The sequence below is a fragment of the Chaetura pelagica genome, unplaced genomic scaffold (assembly GCF_000747805.2).
Source record: "Chaetura pelagica isolate M959 unplaced genomic scaffold, ChaPel_1.0 scaffold678, whole genome shotgun sequence".
Classification (NCBI taxonomy): Eukaryota; Metazoa; Chordata; class Aves; order Apodiformes; family Apodidae; genus Chaetura; species Chaetura pelagica.
Genome location: NW_009954192.1, coordinates 50,066 through 64,627, shown reverse-complemented (window position 1 = coordinate 64,627; position 14,562 = coordinate 50,066). Strand labels below are relative to the sequence as shown.

The 14,562-nt window shown below is 40.2% G+C and overlaps 1 protein-coding gene across 1 annotated transcript in view; it reads left to right on the top strand.

Moving 5' to 3' along the window:
- The window catches only part of LOC104393575, a 41,066-nt gene that overhangs the window by 12,901 nt on the left and 13,603 nt on the right, over positions 1–14,562 (top strand). The window lies entirely within an intron of this gene.

The window sequence follows — 14,562 nt, the reverse complement described above, 5'->3', positions numbered from 1 at the left end:
CCCTGATCACTGAAATCTATTGATGAAAAACATTTTTTAGTGTTTTTGGCTTCAGCAATAGTTTCTCTTAGTGTTTTGGCAACCAGTGTTTTTAGTTGTCAGAAAATATGAGTATGCACAGATTTTTGTCCTTAGGCAGAATATCAGTTCTTCAACAAGATCGGGTAGCAACTTTGTATTTTCTAGAAAACCTATTTTTGTTTATTTCCTTCCAAAGCTGGGCAAAAAGCAGGTTTCATATCACATATAGTAGTCCAATACTTAGGATATTTTGCCAGTGTGATTGGATATGACACGGTCCTTAAACAGAAGTAGAAGCAATTTGCTGCAGCATGTTTTGGCAGTGTTCACAGGGAGCAAGTATCTCTCAAATTTTAAGCCAGAGCTGATAATACATTTGCCAACAAATGAAGTACCAGTAAAAACTAATTTAATTAAAGCCCTTGACACTGTATATATACACTATTGTTCTGCATTCACCCTGCAACTATGTTAATTTACATTCAGGAATGAAAGTGAATCCAAGTGAAAAATTGCCTTGTAAATGGTTTTATAGTTGAAAATAGATGTATAGGTATGGAGTAATAATTACTCTGTGATGAATGAAATCAGTTTCCAAATTAAAGTGGAAAGAAAAAGGACACATATTTCTACAATAAACATGTTAGTATTGTTGTTTATGACTAAAATACTTATATAAAACAGGCTGAGGGTAATGTCTTTAGTTAAGCAATAAGTCTCCTCCAGTAATAAACTACAGATATCATAATTTAATGCTCTCAATTGCATCTAGTTAACTTCTCTGCTAAGAAGGGGGAGTAGAGAAGGCGAATACATTTCTCTGGATGTTTTTTGTAAAGCATTTGCTAGCTGTGCGAATACAGGAAACTTTGGGAAATTGAAATTTGGACAAGGAACAAGGATTGTTGTAAAACCAAGTAAGTAAGAATTAAATAATTTAATACAAAAACATTAACAGCCTAACTTCCATATCCAAGGTTTAGCTTTTCATATTAACCCAATTCTACAACACTTCCATGCACTTTTTCTTATTATTTTTTTTTACATTGAATTTAAAGCTTTAGGGAATCTTCATTCTGATGAGTATCTATAAGGCTGAAAAACCTTTCAATATCAATTTTTATTATGTCAACCCCATGGCCTTCCCAAATGTACTGTCTTACAAGGGCAGTGGTATGGAATGATTCAGATGAACCTTCTTTATTCTTTTAAATAGTATGTTGACAAAATAATGGTTGGAAATAAATGTTGCAATGCTAAATACTGTCCTCTTTTTTGTGTCCATGGTTCATCTGAAATAGATTAAACTGAAAAGTAGTGAAATGTAAAACTTCTTTGCTTTTATAGACACAAAAGGTATACTGATGTGGATGGTATTGATGTCATTTGTGAAAATATTTGGTTTAACAAATTTCTAGCCAACAAAAATAAATGTATCCACACAGCAAGACATTTTGCTTCATACTGGTACTAGAGATTTTAGAAAGGCAGTGATTAATTGCAGTGGTGACTGCGAATCTCTTGAATTCTTCCTGTAACGGTTCATGTAAAGCTCCTTGTCACCGTGTAGGTAGTGGTTATGGAAAGTACACTTTTGGTGGAGGAACTCACCTGTTTGTAATTCCAAGTAAGTCTTTAAGTAATAACAGTGATCTCAGACGATAGTGTTTCAGCCCATCCCAGGGCCAGTAAGAGTCCATTCAGTGTGAGTCCTGTGTCCTCAGCAGAGCTGGACACAGAAATGTTCTTGTGCTTTTGTCTGAGTTGTCTTCTTCCAGAGCACATGGACACTCATCAGATGAATTCAGATTCATCCTAGAAGTGTGCAGTAGTATAAATCAGACAGGCTAATTTCAATTTTCTGTTAAATTCTATTCTGCTCTTACAATTTCAATTAGGCATTTTGTAGAGGAGTTTAAAGAAAATAGCTGAGGAGAATAGGAAAAAAATCAGATGGCATTTCATATAAAATATTTTTATATATATGACTAGGTTGGTTGTTTTTTTCAAATTTTCTTCTATGAAAGGCACAGCTTTTTCTTTATAGTCAAGTCCTGGGACTTACCAGGATGTTTTTAGCCAAGAGATTCTTAAATTCAAATTTCAGAGTTGCTTTTTGTTGAAGACTGTCAGGCAGTGAAACTATAGGAGGAAGAAATCAGATATTTGGACAGGGAATACAGTTGTGGCACCAAGTGTAGTCTGGTTAACAACACTCAGGTTTTTTATCTGTTTCTTTTTGTATTCTTTAAGACATGGAGATCTGGCTTTGAAGATAAAAAGTGTAAGGGAGAGAAATTGAAAGCTGAATATAAATAATAAGACAAATACTCACTCACACTCAGTGGTGTTAAGGAGTTCATTCTAGTGAGTGTATTTTTCATGTAAGAAATACAACTTCCTAAGGTGTTCTTTTGGAAGCTGGTCAAAGGCCAGGGGGTAAAGTGATCAAATTTACTGAAGGACATGAAAATATAGTTTGAAGGGCAAGTTTCACTTCTCTGGTTTAAAGCAAAAAATATCTGAAGTTTTCCAAAGCTATTTTGGATATGTATCCAGCTCAAGTTGTTGCTTCATTATGCCTATTTGTAGATCACTGTTCATCTGCTGTGACAATCTCAAATACTGCAGCAATCTTACACTTAATTTTCCTGCCTGTGTTATGTAGTGGTCAGGCTAAATAATATTAGTAAGTTCTGATTCTGGCTTTGTGATCAGATCAGTATTCCTGACAGATCTTACCTTAGGTTCATAGGTGAGAAATTGTGGTTCTACAGGATTCTGTGACAAGCATTTCTCTTTTCCAAAGGGTAGAAAGTACTGGGGCAGGAGGGAGGGGAAGGTGCTGTTCATGAAAAGCTGTACATAGAAAATGCTAGTGAGAAACACAACATGTAGGTTAATTGAGCTAGGGGCTCCACTTGATCCACTTGCAGGGAGTGATTTATGCCCTGATGAAGGACAGTATACTTTTCCTCCTGAAAAGGAGTATTGCATGGGGTGGCATTAATGATACCTTCATTACTGCACCCACTTAAATATATATGGGATGGCATAGTATATGCAATAAATAGCAGAATTGTGCATATTAATTACCCATATTGATTAGAAGCACGGTTAATTATTTGACTGCAAGGGCAAGTTCTCTTTCTCCCTCCCTATATTTTAGTTTGTATATAAGATCTGAACTCTTAGGGAGGAACAAAGATTGAAGGTTTGTATTTAGGGTGTAAAAATTTTCCTGTCCGGGTAGCTCATATTCTATGAGAAATGTTTTTTTAATGACATTTCAAAATTATGCCTAGATTTTCTTGCCAGCTTGAGTAAGTCTGGAATGGAGCCATCTTGATTAAGTCCTGTCCAGAAATCATCAAGTGTTTCCTTGTTTTATGTACAATTGCAGAGCAGAAAAGGTTTTTGCAAAGGAGTTGGATGATGTGTGAATTCAGGAACCAGTTATAGCAAATTGCAGTTTGGCAAAGGAACAAGGCTCAGCGTTAAACCATGTAAGTGCATGATGATGAAAGAATCTTCAGAAATACTGAAGAACCTGATGCTTGGAATTGGTTGTACATAATGATCCTGGGAATGGAATCTTCTCTGTATCTACTGCTTCTAGGGCTGAAAGTGTGACTGAAACATTTAGGGTAAAGAGGGCAGCAATAAGAAGTAGGTATCTCTTCACTACTGTGGTTAGGAAAGAGTACTTCAGGTTTTTTGTCAGATCTTCCTTAAAATGCAGGTGGAAGAGCCTCTGTAAAATACACAAGAAAGAAGGCAGGGGGAAGAGGAGCACATTCTGAACAATTCACTTTTAACTTCTCTGTCATGTAGATGTGATTGGAACAGATAGGGAATTTATATTTTTCTGCTAAAATCAGTGAACGACCTTTGTGTTGTTCAAGCACCATGCCAGGAGAAGCATTCCTACAGGGAAATATATTTGAAATTAGTTTTCAGTAATAACTTTTGCTTGCTGAAAATGTTAGGTGAAACTGGTATTTGAAACTTAGGCTTGGATCTTAGGTTAGGCTTGCGACAGGATCCCTTACTGAGTTCATTGCCAACTAAATAATCAAGAAAAATCAGGAACTTAAATTGGTTTTCTCTAGGAATTTCCTTCTGTTTATTTTTTCTTGATTTCTTTCTCTTAAGAGTCTGGTCCCTTGCTTATCTTCTGAGATTGACTATCTGGCATATCTGTCTAATCTCTTATGTCCATGAGAAGTTTCAGGAACAGCTATGTTAGTTGTTTAAAGAAATGGTGGAAATTTCATCTCACTTCAATATGTCCAACAGTGTGTTTTGGGTTTTAAAGGATGAGGCTTCTCTCATTTGCTGTTTTTGTATGGAGGCTTATTTCTGTGGCACAACTGAGTCTTCCTTTGGGAACTGAATCCTCACCTTTGGGACAGGAACAAAACTAGTTATGAAATCAGATACATCTTAAAACAAATATCACCAAGGCTGATATTCTGATGTTCTATCAGTAAGGCTGATATCCCGTACTCCTAACTATGGCAAAAATTATGCCACTTAAAAAATGTCCTACAGGGTAAGAGGCTTGATTTTCTACTTCATGCATTTCAGAATTATTTCTATCTGCATTTCTACAGAAAGATCAAAGACATGCAACTAGAAAGACATCCTAATTGGAAGTCAAAGGTATGCAACAAGGGTGACATCTGTTTTCCCCCTTGATCTCTATTGAAAAATGCATATACTTGTCTGGGCTAAAAGTTGTGTGTGGTTTTTGCTGGTGGATGTTTCACTGTGTGAATTCAGGTGACTGGAAAGTCAGCTTTGGAAGCAGGACACAACTGATGGTGAAAGCAGGTAGGCTGAAATGCAGCCTGGAGGATTAAGGGCAGGAAAGGCTCATTTCCCTTTCTATGAAACAGCCATTAAAATTCCATTGTTCTTTCCTTCTTTGAGCAATTAAGTTCAAGGCTGTCCTTATATCAGGGAAAAAGGAAATAATTTTAAAGCTAAACACCTGCGTGGAGGGCTGGGCTCTCCTTTGTGTGTCACTGAGAGATAAATGCTTCATTTCAGCCTCTATTGAAGTTAATTGTCCTTGTGAGAGGACAGAGAGCATCCATCCCAACGGACTGTATGCTGGATGTTTATTTTTCCCAAAAAGAATAAGAAAAACACTGGGTTATATCTTTCTACAACTGGATAGAGGAGTCTGACTCCAAATATTAATTTTTATCACTACTACATGTTCCCAGAAATCTGCCAGACCTCTAAGGACACTCACTGTCCTTTTATTTCCATTACCCAGAAGTTTGTCCTCATTAATTCTCAGAAGCTGCAGGTTTGTCTCTGATGGAAAAAATGGACTTATCTTTTAATATGCTGATCCTGTTTCTGGCTACAGACAGGTCTCCACTCAGGTTTTCACTCCTTGACAAAAGAGGCTGGGTTGTCTCTGAAAGAGTTCTGAACAAGCAAAGCCTCTTTGGGGAATCAAGAAGGGTATTTTGAAGATTGGCACTATGTGCAGGAAGGTCCAGGGCGGTATCCCTGCTTTTAATGTTGATCTAATGCTGAAAGAGGAATTCTACTATTAATTCTTGAGCATTTCCCTGCATGAATGAAAGACAAAACTTGCAGTCAGTGATCATCTCTGTCAAAACAGAAAGAGACCATCAACAAGGAACATCTTCAAAGGAAATCTAAGTTAAAGTTGCCAAGGACTTTAGCTGGGTAGAGAAAGACAAATGCCAAGCAGGAATGTAGGGAGTGACAGGAGGACAAAAAAGGGGTTTTCCTTTGCAGACATTTACTGTGTGAATACCTATAGAAACAAATTCACCTATGGAAGCCGTGTGCAGGTAAGGGCAAATATGAGCTTGTGTTCTTTTTGAGGTGAAAACACTGTGTGAACTTTGACAAGCTCACACTTGGCAGAGGGACACATCTTCAGGTTCTGCCTAGTAAGTGCTGCCAATTTCCTGTAGTCGCCTTACATGTGAGGTAAAGCTACACACTGTCTAGTGAGCTGTCCAGTATCTTTCTTCATGGTTTATGGGATTTCATGTCACCTGCTTCTCTCCAAGAGGGGCTTTGGCTCAGGGCAGAAGCAGTGGTCTTCAAGAGCTGGGTTTGCATCCATAGGTCTAACAATTATCTCAATCCCACAGACCAAGAAGAAAGTCTTCATTTTCAGATAGTAGCTGACTCTCAGTGACAGCCATAGCTATCTAGTGGTTCTGCAGATGCCAATTTAGCCAATGTGCAGCAGAAAAGCATCCATCCTGGGGAAAGTGAACACAAGTAAGTGAAATGCAAGAAGAAAGATGTGAAATAAAATTAAATGGTCTTTACTGAGTGGTGATTAAGATGATTAAGGGAGTGGAACATGTCCCTTATGAGGAAAGGCTGAGGGAGTTGGGTCTCTAGCTTGGAGAAAAGGAGACTGAGGGGTGACCTCATCAATGTTTACAAATATGTAAAGGGTGAGTGTCAGGAAGATGGAGCCAAGCTTTTTTCAGTGATGACCAGTGATAGGAAAAGGATGCAGACTGGAGCATAGGAGGTTGAATGTGAATGTCAGAAAAAACTTTTTTACTGTGAGAGTGACAGAGCACTGGAACAGGGTGCCCAGAAAGGTTGTGGAGTCTCTTTCACTGGAGACATTCAAACCCGCCTGGACACGTTCCTGTGTGATGTGCTCTGGGTGACCCTGCTCTGGCAGGGGGGGTGGGCTAGATGATCTTTTGAGGTCTCTTCCAACCCCTAGGATCCTGTGATTCTGTGATTCTGTGGTGCAGGTTTGGGTGTGTCAAGGATGGAGGAGGAAAGGGATTTGCCTTGTGGCTCTTCCTTGTGGTATTAAGGAACCTATAGTGTTTGGAGGAGAATAAGCAAGGGAGGTGAGACGTAATGTGTGTGTGGAGAAATTGAAGGATTTCCTTGAGAACAGTTATTTAGAGGGATTGAGGCAGGTAGGAGGGTACAAAGGTTTTTGATATGGGAAACCACACAGTGTCTATGAATAACTACCTACTTACACTTGGATATGGAACCAGGCTCAGAATAAAACCAAGTAAGATTTCTGACACATTCAGTTGCTTGGTGGAAAAATCCAGTTCACCCAAAACCAAGTTAAACTTTTGCTAGGAGAGTAATGACATGCAATTCAGAAGGAGACTATTTTCAAAAAGTAGAAAGAGAGATCTCTTGGTTATTAGAGTATTTGCTGAATATTGTAGAACAGGAGACCAGGTCTGTGGTTTTTCTTCCTTTCATTGGGAATAAAATCATAAAGAATAAAATTGATCCCAACTGATAGCAACTTGGATTTGGAGATACACAATGCAATATAAAAAACCCCAAATCTTTCCTCCTTTAAAAATTGTGCACATATACTCATGCCAAATAAACTTTCCTGAATATTTGAATCAGAAACCTCAAGTAGAATTTTAACTATTCATTGATTAAATCTCAGGGAAGTTTTCAGAGAGAATTGTAGACACTTTTGGAGATTTTTAATTATAAAGAAGAAAAAGTAGTTAAGAAAAGTAAAAAGTTCTTAGAAGAATACCTAACCATTTTTTTTTTTTCTCTCATTGGAAGAGGGTGAAAAGAATTATGGCTTAGATATTATCTCTGCTTTCTCAGAAATTAAATCCTCCTTTGTCTTTGGGATTGAGAGCAAATTGAATTGTCCCTTCTGTTTCTGGTATTATCAAGGAAATTTCGTTGTTGCTGTTGTTTTCCCATATACTATCTCAGATGCAAACTTCTATGAATGCGTGGCCTGATTTCAGGTTCTGATATTAAATGTTTTTAGTGCTTTTTTCCTTCTGCAATATAAGCCAATTTATTTTGGCAGTCTGTCCTGAAATGTCCCTGTGTCAGTCAACGTTGGGTATTCTCAACAGCAGCGTGAGAAAGTGTGGTTTTACTTTTCCCTCCCCTTGGTATTGCAGTTCACAAGGCAAATGATATAAAAGGGGCTCACCACCCTTAAGACAAAAAGAGACCAGAGCATGTAAGTGAGAAGACTGCACCTTGGGTTCTTGTTAGGCTGTGTAGCACTGTGTGAACAATGCCTTGGAAAAACTCCAGTTTGGGCCAGGGACAAACCTACATGTTCTGCCAAGTACGTTTTCTTCCCCTACTGATTCCTCTGGCTGCATTCCCACTTTTAGGCAGCTTAAGACCAAAACAAGAAGTCTGACGGTCATTTGCAAGGCACGAAGGATTTGTGTTTCCATTACCTTGACACAGCTGGGCAAAGGCTTGAGGAGAGATGCTGCTTCCGAAGTGGCTTGCTGGGCTTTTTGTTAAGGGAGGAAATGCTGTGTGAGTATGGCTACAACAAGCTGACCTTCGGCTCAGGGACCAGATTGTTTGTCCAGCCTAGTGAGTGTGCAGTTTTCCTCTGTGTCCTCTGTCCCTTATCCTTGGGTGTCCACCATAGTACCCTGTTGTAGACATACCTGTGTGTCTGGGTCACATTACAGATGGGAAGGAGAAGATAAGCACTCTTTCATTCAATGCAAAGTAGGTAAGCCACAAGGGAAGTCTCTGAGACACGCACAAAAGTCCAACTTGGAAGAGCAACTTTTCCCAAGACACAGTTCCAGGAACAGATTTCCCCATGTTCTAGGTATCAGCTCTGTTTATGAGCCAGTTGCATCAGAGAACATTGACATAGCTTTTTCTATAAGGTCATTTGTAGGGCTGACATTGCTCCTGAAAATGCTGGTGGCAGTGAAAAACTGGTATTCTCCAAGCAGCCTGAAAAAGTCATTCCAGAGTTTTTATCCATCCCAGCCAAAACCAGGACACCTCCTCGTGTTGTTGCAGTTCCCAGAGCAAACACTGTCTCCTGTTCAATGGACTCATCCCTCTCCTCAAAAGGAGAGCAAATGGGGTGAGAATCAGACAGAGCCTTGGGTTCTTGATGAAGTGTATACCACTGTGTGAATACCAACACAGGAAAACTCCAGTTTGGTCCAGGGTCAAAGTTACACGTTCTGTCAAGTACGTTTTCTTCCCCAGCTCCTCCACTTCATGGTGTCTCCTCTTGCTGCATTCCCACTTTTAGGCAGCTTAAGACCAAAAGAGAAATCAGGGTTCAGCAGCAAGGAAAGGAGGATTTGTGTTTCCCTAGCCTTGCCATGGCTGGGCAAAGGCTTGAGGAGAGGTGCTGCTTCTGAAGTCCTTTGCTGGGGTTTTTATTATGGGAGGAAATGCTGTGGGATTATGGCTCTGGCTATGACAAGCTGACCTTTGGCTCAGGAACCAGACTGTCCATCCAACCCAGTAAGTGTGAAGCTTTCTTTTGTGTTGTCTATCAAAAATCCACTGGAGCACTGTAGATGTACTTATATCTGAATCACATTACAGATGGGAGGGAGAAGATAGGTGCTGTTTCATTTAATGCAGATGATGTAAACCATGAGAGGAGTTTCTGAGAGTTTCTTATTTAGCTGTGAAAAGTTTGCAAACTGACTGATGGAATTCTCCAGAAGCCCCAAGATCTTGCTTTAGGTGTGTTCCATTGCTTTGCCTTCCTGAGGTATTTTACAATGTCCAGGTTAACCTGAATGAGGGATTCTCCCTTCATTCTATACTTAGATGAGGACGTGTGCTGCATGCATTGAGACTCCATATCCATTTGCCAGCCTACTTCTGTCTCTGCTTTAACAGCTCTGGAAGCTGCAGAGGTGCTACAGGGTGGCATAAAACCCCCTGTCACTGGGGTGACACTTTTCTCATCTGTGCATCTGGGCAGGTTTTTGGACTTCCCACTTCATGCATTTCATGATTGTTTTCACCTGGAGAAGGAAGAGGAGTTTAACTAGAAAAATATGCCTATTGGGAATCAGAGGCATGTGACAATGGTGACATCTGTTTTCCCCCTTCATCTCTATGGGGAATCTTATACTGTCTTCTACAGTGTCTGTGGTTTTTGTTAGTGGATGCGTCACAGTGTGATTCCACCAGGAAATTTGCCTTTGGGAGTGGGACACGGCTGATGATGAAACCTGGTAGGTCAAAACCCAGGCTGAAGGAGTAAGTGTGTGTGTGTGTATATTTGTGTAAATGACATAGAGCCAGAACCAAGAAAGAAATTTTGAAGATGTGCCATGTATGCAGGAGATCTCTGCTTTTAGGAACAAATTTTTAGGGCTAAGAGAGGTCTTGTGATCATAATCCTGCCTCTTTTCTCTTCCTGGGACAAGGATGTACTCAGAGGTCATTTCTGTCAGAGCTGAAAGGATCACCAGCTGCAACTGTTGTAAAAGAAGTGCCCAGCCAGGGAACCACAGCTTTGGAAGCAATAAGCTAGTGCAGGGCAAACATGACTTAGGGGTTTTTTTTTGTGAAGGCATACACTGTGTGAATAATTATGGCAACCAGCTCATCTTTGGAGGTGGAACTCAGCTAAGGATAAATCCCAGTATGTTTAAAACTTTTTCCTGCTCCATTTGGTGGAACAGTTTTGTGGTCATGAGCTGGTAAAACTCCAGTGGCAGGAGACTGGGTCAACCTGTGGGGTTTTTGCTCTGCTTTTTTGGTAGCAACAAGACACCGTGATTCAACAAGGCTGTGAATTCACTCCTGCTTACTCCTGCCAGCTCCTGCTCTCTGCCTTTTGCATAAGCATACCAGGTCCTGGACCCTCTTGCTCGGTGATGGACATTTTGTGCTGTGGCTATTCATATCTGTGAGAACCGGGGTGGGCTGTGGGTGGCTCTGTCTAGCAGAGCCCTGAGGGGTTACCCTTTGCTCTGCTGAAGAAAGACAAAATTAATCATGCTCGTGTTTGCACCAGAATTTCAGTTGTCATCCCTTCTGCAGATGAGATATCCCAAGAGAGTTCTTATCAAGGCTACTGTGATTCCTCACTTCAAATGCTTGGTGTCAGTGGGAAGGAGCAGGTCTCCTTGAGATGAGTTCTAGAGTAATTGGCCTGAGAGCTGATGGTTTTTGCTGGGGTGTGAAGGACTGTGTGAATGCAGGGAGCTACAAACTGACACTGGGGACAGGGACATGCCTGGCTGTGAAATCCAGTGAGTACAACTGCTGCCCAGCTGGGGGTTTTCTTTGTGCCTTGTTTTCTCAGTCCCCCCTTCCCAACTCCGTGAGAACTTCTGTTTATTTGATCAGATCAGGCTGATTCCCAGCCCAGTGATCAGTGGGCTTTCTGGCATCTCTTCTTCTGGGTCTGTGGCTCTTCAGTCCACATGTTGCCTGGTTATCTGCAGGACTGACTTTGCTCGAGAGAAGCAGCATTTCTCACAAATGGGTTTTATACCCATAGGTCCAAAGGTGGTCCTGCCAAGTTGCAGTGGGAAGCACTGTCACCTTTGTGCTGCCCCTCCTAGCCCAAAGATGGCATTTTGTAAAGATCTGTCCCATGGTGCTAGCACTGGAGGCTGGGGAAAATTCACATGGGGGAGTGGAACCAAACTTCTCATTGCCCCAGGTGAGCTCTTTTCTGAGTCATGGTGGCCTCAGTAGAAATGACACTGTACTCTAGCTGCAAAAATAGCAGTGTAGTAGCTCTGTGAAGCAATTTGGGTTGGTTTTAGTCGTCTCTGCACAGAAGTGTTAGACTAACCAGTGTGATCCAGAAAGGCATCCATCCTGGAGAAAGGGAGCAAGGGAACAGTGAACACAAGTAAATGAATTGCAAGAATGTGAAATAATTAAATGGTCTTTCCTGAGTGGTGCAGGTTTGGATGTGTCAAGGATGGAGGAGGAAAGGGATTTGCCTTGTGGCTCTTCCTTGTGGTATTAAGGAACCTATAGTGTTTGGAGCAAGAGACATGGAGGTGAGACGTAATGTGTGTGTGGAGAAATTGAAGGATTTCCTTGAGAACAGTTTATTTAGAGGGATTGAGGCAGGTAGGAGGGTACAAAGGTTTTTGATATGGGAAACTACACAGTGTCTACGAATAACCTACTTACACTTGGATATGGAACCAGGCTCAGAGTAAAACCAAGTAAGATTTCTGACATTCTGACACATTCAGTTGCTTGGTGGAAAAATCCAGTTCACCCAAAACCAAGTTAAACTTTTGCTAGGAGAGTAATGACATGCAATTCAGAAGGAGACTATTTTCAAAAAGTAGAAAGAGAGATCTCTTGGTTATTAGAGTATTTGCTGAATATTGTAGAACAGGAGACCAGGTCTGTGGTCTCTTTCCTTCATTGGGAATAAAATTAAGAAAAAAATTGGTCAGTAACTATAAGGGGGCATTTCCCCTAAGTAAAATTTTCACTACTTCATTAATTAAATTTCAATTAAATTTTCAGCCACAATTCTAGATTCTTTTATAGATTTTAACTTCTAAAAAGAAATAGCAGTTAAGAAAAGTAAAGCATGCTTGGAAGGCTGCCAAAAGGAATTTTTTTTTTTTTTCCTGTTTGGAAGATGGTGAATGGAATTGTGACTACATCACCTGTAGCGTAGATGTTTTCTCTGCTTTCTCAGACATTAAATCCCATTTTCTCTTTGGAACTGAAAGCAAACTGAATTGCAGTTTAGGCTTTGCATAAAGAATGACAGAGAGGTGTCACTGGTACTTGGATTTTGTATGCTTATTAACTAATGAATTAACTACAATCTCATTCTTTTCAGGGTCAGGGGTCTTTAATGGATTGAATTTAAGGAAGGATGTGAGATGTCAATGCAGTGTGCCCTGATCTCTGGTTTTGTGTGAATGTATTTTTGCAGTTATATATGACTTGGTATGTAGGGCTTCCAACATGTTAAGCCAGTTTTTATCATGCAAAACTAGCCAGCTGTGAAAATTGCAAGGATGTAGTTGGACACTCTTGGCTAAATTATACAAGTTTGACTCCAACTGGTTTCAGTTTGTTGTTTGGTTGTTCGGGGCAAGGAGGAGGGGTTGGTGGAGTTTTTGTTATTGTTGTTTCTTTTTTTTTTTTATTAGCTCAGATGCAAACTTCTGTGAATGCATGGCCTGATTTCAGGTTCTGTTATTTGATTTTTCTGCATTATTCTTGTCAGCTCTTCTCATATTATTTGGGGTCTTCTGCTATCTAGGGCAACTCAGTTTTCTGTGGCTCTGGAAAATGGAAGAATTAATTATTCATTGCACTTACAGAGTGTGTACTTGTTTGTGTGCCACTGTTTAAACATCATTGCTGAATCTGTGGTGCTGTGGAAGACCTTGTTCTGGAGAAGCTGGAAGGGAGACTTCTGTTGTGAGCTTAACCACTGTGCAGACTTTGGGACATGATACAATCTCATATTTGGTAGTTGCACACCTCCTCCACAGTCTGGTGACTCAGCAGCAGTGGTCAGAAAGCTTCTAAACACTATCTGAAAAGTTGTCTATGATTGAGATGCTGCTGTTGTGTGGAGGCAGAGGAAAGAATAAACAGATTACTAATTAGGTAGTGGATAGTATCTAGACTAGTGAGTGTCAGGAATGATCAAGCAGGCAGAGGAATGTGGTTCAAGGACATGTTTATTCCACTACATGTGCCAAGGAGGTGGCTCATAACATTGGTTATATTATTTCAGTAAGCTCTTGCATTGCCATGTTCTCAGGTGTCAATTCAGCACATGTGCATACCAAGGCACCTTTTTGCAAAGCATAATGTCACAGTGCAATAATGTGAATTATGGCAAACTGATATTTGGAGCTGGAACCAAACTCACGGTTTTTCCAGGTATGTCTGAGTTCTCAGGTGTCATTCCTCTTGGAAGCACTTTTTTCACTTTGCAGGTTAGTTTGCCTATGTCATTACTCCCCAATATATTAGGACTATAAATTTTTGACGAGTAGATGAGCAAGTGATTTTCATGGCTGCATGTATATTTACCCCTCCGTATTTCTGATGATGAACTGGCCAAAGAAGGAGTTTTCCATATGCAAGAGGATTTTTCTTGGAAAGCCATCAGAAAGTGGGGTCCTAAATAAAAAATCCTCATTTAGAAGAGAAGCAAAGGGAAATGGTGAAAGCCAGCATGAGCCAACAAAATGCAGAGCAATGAGACTAGTCTCATAAAGCTGTAGCAGGCAAAAAGGATGTTTCTAGTATGTGAATGCTAATACTTTAACAAAACTTCCTAACAAAAATTCCTAATTTTATGTGGGTGCAAAATAACCATATATTGGGTAATTGCTTTGGAGAGACTCAATAAAGCTGTAGTGATGATAGGGGGTGGGTGTCTGTCACATTGTGAAGCATATATAAATACTGGAAGCTCAGAAAGCAAGATTATCCTTGAGAATTATACCAAGTTTGCAATCACAGCCAACTACTGTTGAGTGCTGTGAAATTACCATGGCCTTCAACTTCCACATGAAGCTTGGAGCATACTAGGAGTGAAACTGTTGGAGAACAGTGCGACCAGTCTCAAAAGCTAGGGATAGACAAAGGGGAAAGAGGTCAAGAAATAAAGTTAACTACTGAATGACTTTTATGGAAAGATGGAAAGGTGACCTTGATCACAAAATATTTTTCTCTGAACAAAATAGCATGATAAAATAGTGCTTTGACAGTTGCTGCCACAAGACAGCAACCCAAATGTCTGAA